The sequence below is a fragment of the Paralichthys olivaceus genome, chromosome 18 (genome assembly GCF_024713975.1).
Source record: "Paralichthys olivaceus isolate ysfri-2021 chromosome 18, ASM2471397v2, whole genome shotgun sequence".
Taxonomy (NCBI): Eukaryota; Metazoa; Chordata; class Actinopteri; order Pleuronectiformes; family Paralichthyidae; genus Paralichthys; species Paralichthys olivaceus.
Genome location: NC_091110.1, coordinates 3,947,880 through 3,955,313, shown reverse-complemented (window position 1 = coordinate 3,955,313; position 7,434 = coordinate 3,947,880).

Here is a 7,434-nt window from a genome sequence, read left to right as displayed (position 1 = left end):
CCATGTGTTCCCACAAGACATTATGTAAGCACCCCCGGCCTCCCTCCTCTGTCTGCCCTTACACAGCGTATTCCCCTCGCTCGCTCCGCTGTCTGCTCCGGGCACAATAAAATCTTAAAGACAGAAAGAGCTGACTGGCCTTTGAATCTCCAACAAGAGTCTACAGTCACGCTCGCTGCTCTATGAGGGCGCGCTATCACATTACATCACTCAATTTGTATTTAAGAACAGCCGAGAGGAGAAGACTGACTCGTACTTCAGATTTGCAGGTTATGTGGAGCTTCTTGCACTGAATATATTTCTCATATGCTGAAAAATCGGCCACCGCCACCAAATGATCAAAGCGAGACAGGAAGGAAATGCAAGACAACAAAGGAGGGACACTTGGAGAATTAGGCTAAAGAACCACAAGGACATGAAAAACAACTACAAACAGAAATGTGAAACTGCAAAGTGATACAAAACAATGCAAAACCACCACAAAGACACAAAACTTAAAAGAAAGATGCAAAAAAGACCACAACCAACATGGCTTCTTGGTTTGTGGTTGTCTTAAGTGGATCCACTAATATTTTTGATCACAGGGGTCCTTTGTGTCCTAATCTGCCTGTGCATGTGCTTGTATATTTATGTTCCAACTCTATGCTGTGGTACCTGTGCTTAATTATATCTTAGAAAACTAGAAGGCCTTTCAGAGAGAGGACTCTTGAGAAATTCCCAAACATGTTGAAAACGTCCCCTGTCTCACATTGTTACAGAAAGTGAAAAGAAATGATTGATCTTCTTCTTCTTCTGTGTTGTCTCGTGTCTTTATATGGACAGGTACAATTTCATTTTGGCAGATTGTTTTATATTGCATGTCTCTTTGTGGACATTTTGTATCTTTCTGGTCATTTTGTCTTTCTTTGTGACCAGTTGTGTGTCTCTTTGTGGACATTTTGCTTCTTATTGGTCATGTTGCATCTCTGGGATAATTTGTGTGTCTCTTTTCATCTTGAGCTGTGGCCCCCTGGCTCCTTGGGCCCCTGGGCCTATTGTCAGGTAGGTCTCTTCAGTCCATTCATTCTGCTCTTAATTACTTTTGTGATATTGATTGTTTTGAAGGACTGTGTATATACTGCGTCTGATCACTACAGATTTCTTTCCAAATTAATTATAACTAATAATCCTTCCTTGTGTTGTACTCATGTGGGCTGTAGACACTGACTCTACTTTCTCTTGTTTGAGTCCTAAAACAACCACATGTGTTGTGCTCATTAGATTTCTCCCTCAAACACATCAGGAGTTGATGCTAATTGAGCAATCACCAAATGCAATGCTAAACCATTATTTTGCTTTTGTAAAATTAGCTTGAGACCTGTATTTTAGCTGTTTTTTTTTTTTTTTTTAAGGCCATCTACATCCTGCTCTGAAATCCAAGCTGTCCCTTAAGAAAAGACTGCCTGGTCTCTCTGAATGAGGGATTAAACACAAGGAAAAAATAATGTAACCCAATATCACAATCAACCAGAGCCAGGATGACGTTCCCACGCGAGGAATCTGATGCCCTGTTAGGAGCAACAAGAAAGAGAGGAAGACGGGCTGTGAGGGAAGGAGCGAGGGGAGGGAGGGAAGGTGGGAGGAAGCAGCTCTTAAAACAAATGACTGCTCTGGGAGTTGACTCATTAAAGTTAGTGAGAGGGGAAATAAATGGCAGTGATATTAATGAACCTTTGTTTGAACTTCCTGTCATTTTAAGTTTGGTGTATAAATATTACCTTGGCGTGTGTCTGCACTGAGACTGGTAAATATTTTTGCAGGCAACCCATGTTAAAGTAAAGGAATATTTACTGTTTATTCACTTATGTTACTTCCTACAGTCAGAAATACACAGTATCTGAATCTGTTCCAGACCAGTGGTGGAAAGTAGCTACGCTTTTGCATTTCAATGGGAAATATTGTACAATTTTGCTCTACAAATACAAATACTGCACTTTTTGTACATCTGTGGTAATTTGACTGCAACTTACTGGTCATGTCTGATTGAGCCTGTAACGTGCTGTAAACTTTGGCTCCCCCATGCGGCCAAGAGTTATTCTACAGGTGATATTAAAATCGTCATCAACAACCCATGAAAGGTCAATATCAGTTTTATTGTAGGAGGTGAGACAATAAGTATCTGTCACATGTTAGATCACATCCCGGAGCAGACCTCCATTAACCCTCCGTTAATGTTGGAGTGGGCGACATCACAGAATTTAAATAGTAATTAAAAATATTTCTAGTATGTTTATTATAAGACTTTGAATAATTATTTATGAATAAAACATGTCAGTAAAAGATTGGGTTGAACCAGTCTACCAGGCCAGGGGCACAAGGAGTCTCTCTCTTGCAAATTATCCAAGAGAGAGACACAAAACCAATTCAAAAAGAAGAAATATATTCAGTTTCAAAGTGACAAACAACATCCATGGAGCGATTCAGCTGATGTGGTTGTTTACTGTCACAATCCAGGATCCTGGCTGAAATGTAGCGCTCAGGTCACTTATTGTTCACGTAGATAGAAAATGTTTAAACACTTTCATTCATAACACTTTACTTATAGATAGCAATTTGTTGTATTCTGTGTTTTCTGCACATCCACCGTTTATTTCATATTGTGTTGAAGCTGGGATAGAAATGTAGTGAAAATCATTACCTTATTGAAAATTCCTTCATCAGCTCTTTTCATCTGATTGCTTAACTGAATAAAATACATTTGAATGCAGGTTGCATCAAACAGAAACATCCACGATGCAGCGTGAATCATTTTCAGGCTTCTTCTCTGATTTGTCAATGTAATTCCACGTTCTTCAGATACAACGATTGTAAGGGGAGACATTTTGATTACAACATGATTTACTGAGTACTGAGAGGCACTGATGCACGTGAACCTGTTCTGCAGCTGCCCCGCCTGAGGGTGGAGCTGTTGTAACACATGTGGGATGGACTGCTGCTCTGGCCTTGTAGAGTTACTGTAGTTAACTGAGAGGAAATTCTTTTTCAGAGTCAGGGCAAAAACATGGCAAACACCTACTGACGGAGCAGTGACATCAGCTGTTTTCAACAAAGTGCAGCACGGAGAGGGATCAATGATGTTCTCACGTTTCACTCCGGAGGGGGGATCTGTGGGAAATGTGGGAAAGAGAGAACCACTCTAAGTGACCTTGGCCACGAATTTAGTGCAAAAGTCCCTCAGAAATATTGACATTTGACTGTGCAGTTTCTAACATGATGCATTGTGGGTTTGCTCCATTAAACTAAAGTACAGAGGGAAATTTAAAGAATGCTTTTTTTTTTTTGTCATCGTTGCATTTATAGTTTAGTTTATTCTGTTTTCCAGTGGAGAAGGTTTTGGTATGGAGGGGGCACAACCTGACAATTACACTTCGGACAACCATTGGCTTGAGGCGCTGAGGTGTGAATACAGCCAGGATTTTATCTTTGCTCCTCAGTTGAAGCCCATCAGCCAATCATCTACACACTGTATGAGCCTCTGTAAACCACAGGCAGCACGGCATTAATCATCAAGCATGGGGCCTCTGTGAAAAGAACAGGAGCAAAGAACAGGAGGGAAGTTCCTTATATTTCTGAAGAACTAAGCTTTGCATGGTCTAGCCTACATTAATTTACACTTAGATTCTTTATTATGGTGAAATTGTAAAATCTAAAGCAAAGACAGAAAATGCTTATGTTTTAACTTTCACCTTAAATCTCTATAGTGCAGTACCTGTTGTAAACCTATTTGTTTGGATGGGCGGTTCTCTTGTCCTGTGTTAATGCTCCAGAGCGTCAGAATTATTCCTTGTCATCAGTGAGTCCTCCTCAAACACTTCTACAATATACTGTTAATTTTATTGTTTGTGTTCTGGATGTTGTGTGCAGAGTGAAAAACAGTCCATGGTGCAGAGTGGAGTTAGAAATCTTTGTGTTCCTCCTACCTGGTTTATTTACTAAATCCTTTTTTTGCATCAAATGAAACTGAGTTTGCTTTATTACTGTTCATTTGTGCGATTTGTGTATAAGTTTGAATGATTTCCTGAACTGCTGTTGTTTTTTCGCACATTGCATGTCGGCTATTTTAGAGGTCTGTTCGATATAAAGTATTGCAGCAACAAAACAAATGCGCTTTTGCTTTGAGGACAAATTTCCAGACAGGACAATGATGTTAGCGCGCTGCCCGGCCCCACTGACTGCTTCAGAGCTCTGGTCCCAGTTAATGCAATTTTAATTAATATTGAACGTATTGTGATTGCATCCAATTCAGCCCTGCACTGTTTTGGGCACAACACACAAGTATGAGGCCGATTAGATGAACAGTTCGTGACATGTGCGTTCCACAACATGCAGGTAAGGCAGGTAGGTAGGTAGATATAGATTATTATAATTCTGTTGTATCATTCAAATGTATCATGAAATTTCTTGCATGTTTATATCTTGCTTAATTTCACTGTGTAAATAGTTTACATGAATTCAGATTCATGACAATACATTTTGTTCCATATCGACATATTTCCATGGTCACTCACTTCAGTTCAATGACATGAACTCTATTTTTCTATCTTATTGTGGAAGGTACTTTGTTTTTCATGTAGTTTTTTTTCTCTTAGTTTGAAAACATTTGTTCAATTATCTGGATGTAGATTAGTTTAGATCATAGCATTGGCCTTCATCAAGCACATTGATAAATCCTTTGCAGGGGCCACATACAAATATTTGAAATCAAAAGAAGACAAAAAAAAGTATAGTAAGTATTAATTTATTTTATTATATAATGATTAATTTTCTCATGAATGAACAAACAGGAAACATACATTTAACCCATGGTGATCAGGCACAGATAATAAAAACTTAATTGTTTCCATGGAAATTGCTGGAAACCTGGTTTGGGTCAGAGAAGAACTCAATACATTTGGCAGGATAGGACGTTTTTCAACATTTTGAATGATTTCCCAGGGAATAATACTCTTATTAAATTTTTTTTAAATAAAGCATATTTAGGGAACTGATATCGAAGCGTGTGTGAAATTTGAACTTTGAGGGGACTGTTGGGAGGAGGTCTGTGCTCTACTGCGTTCCATTTCAGTTTCTACTCTTTTCATCTGAAAGAAAAAAAAAAGAGAAATGCTCCTTTCAATGCACACAACTGCATGAAGAAGAAAACTGACAAGCACGCCCCCTTCACACTGCCACAGGCTAGGTGTGTTGAGGGAATAACACCCCCCTCCCCCAAATATCCACATACCCTCATGTTAAATACGGTTACTATTGAAGCAATATTATTACAGCTCTTACCCATTTTAAAGTGGATACCTTAATATTTACAGATTATTTTAATACGTTCAAATTGTATTTGCATTTACAGATGTGTGTACATGTAAATCTTCATTCTATACATTCACAAATCTCTGTACACCTGCAATTACACATTTACAGATTCTTATACACATTGAAATCAGGGTTTTCAACACACTGAGTGTTCACATACAAACTAAGGCAAAGTTCTACAACTTATATTGCTATAGTAAAACCCCTTGATGACAGATATTCAGGGAGATGAACAGGTCTGCGGTGAAATAGTGTGCTTTTATTGTGAAATCCTTCTTTTGTAGTCACATTTTAACTCTCTGTCCTTATTAAGAGAACCACGTTTTTCTGTGAGACTCATTGTGTCAAAGAAATTATTCATAATTTTCAATCAGTGATTCATCAGTGTTTAACAGTAATTGAATTTTGATATGGGGCAATTATTCATCATTTAAGGTTATTTGCATTAATTTGAAATATTAATGGGTTCTTTTGGAGCGAGTGAGTAGATGAGTATTTGGTCACAGAGGAGCTCCACCACTCCAGGCATATATCCCAGCATCCTCTGCACTGTCTGCACGGCTGGCGCAGGTCAGAGGAGGGAGTCGACACATTTCCTTCTGAGAAGGAAAAGAAAATGGATTCTTTGAACAGGCAGAGAGGAGCTTAAGTAAATCCTTGAATGTGTCTTGAAAGTGTTTCCTCAAAATTATAATTGCAAATGATGATTTTTCCCGAAATCCAATGTCCTCATTCAATCTCGTCTATATCCCGTCCAGTGAGGAGCATATACGTTGTCATGGTAACAGTAACATTTGCCTATCAAATTCAGTTCTCCCAGTCTTTGGTTGATTCATCACACTGCTTGTGCTTGCTCGTTGTGGGAACTGCAGCCTGAGAGGTCCCATTCAGCACACTGTGTCAATGCGGAACATGACTTATCTCAACAGCCACTCGATGAGTTGGTGCAAAAGATTTTGAAACCTTCATATGGTTTCCAAGTTTGTGTGGTTTCTCAACATCTATTGAATGGATTACTGATATTTAGTAGAGACGTTCAGGCCATCTTTGGGATGAATTATAATTTTGGTGATCCTCAGATTTTTCTTTTAGTTGAAATTTTTTATTTTTTGAATTCTTTGGCTGAATACATTGAGATGAGGGGATTTGCAACAAAGACATTTTGCTTTAGTGTGTTTAAATCTCATCAATGTGCCCACAGTGAATCCTGTGGAGGATCTCCTGCTGTTTTCTAACATCAGCTAATTTCGACATTCTGCAGTTTTTACAAGGTTATACTGCAGTTTTTTCTAGTTTTTACTGCAGTTTTTACTAGTTTTTACTAGGAGGCTGGTCAGGGAAACTCAGACAACATTTGTGTTCTCACATACAGCCCCTCTGGAGAGTGTATTCTCAGTTCAGTTCAGTACTGGGCCAAAAGCAACTTTATTGCCATGAAATTTTGTACAGATCTTCCCAGGGGATGAATCCTTCTGATTTTGGTGGAGTGCCACCAGCAGGCCAAAATGTTCCCTTATCCTGTGAAACATCTCAAAATCCACCAGATGGTTTATGGTTCTCTAACTTTAATGAGTCTCAATCGGCAACATCAGCAACTCAAAAACGTCAATACTTCCAAATCAGCCCCATCAGTGCTGAACTTGCTATGTCTGAGCTAATTAAGTTGGTCAGTGTGAGCGTAATAGCATGCTGCGGTGTGCACTTAGCACTGCCCGTGCCTCACGGAGCTGACTTTTCCTTCTCCTTGCGATTTCTCCCCCAAGTGCCAGATGATAATAGGCAATCCTATGGTGAAACATTTTCCCCTCAAATTTCCAGTATAATGAGATTTTGGGGCTGGACACAGAGAGAGGGAGAGGCTGCTATGAGGGGAGAGGCTGTGAGGGTGTGAGATAAGAATAGATTAATAACAGAGAGAAGAGGGTTTCGCTCTGAAATGAGCTGATTTTCTGATTCAGCGCTCTGTCACATGTCACTGTCAAGATTGTTTTGACACCACGCTGAGAAATTGAAGAGGAAGACGGCCAGCTCATGAAACTTGCAGATCCCGGCTGAATTTAGGATATTCTCGCACAGGCCGTGTGGCTT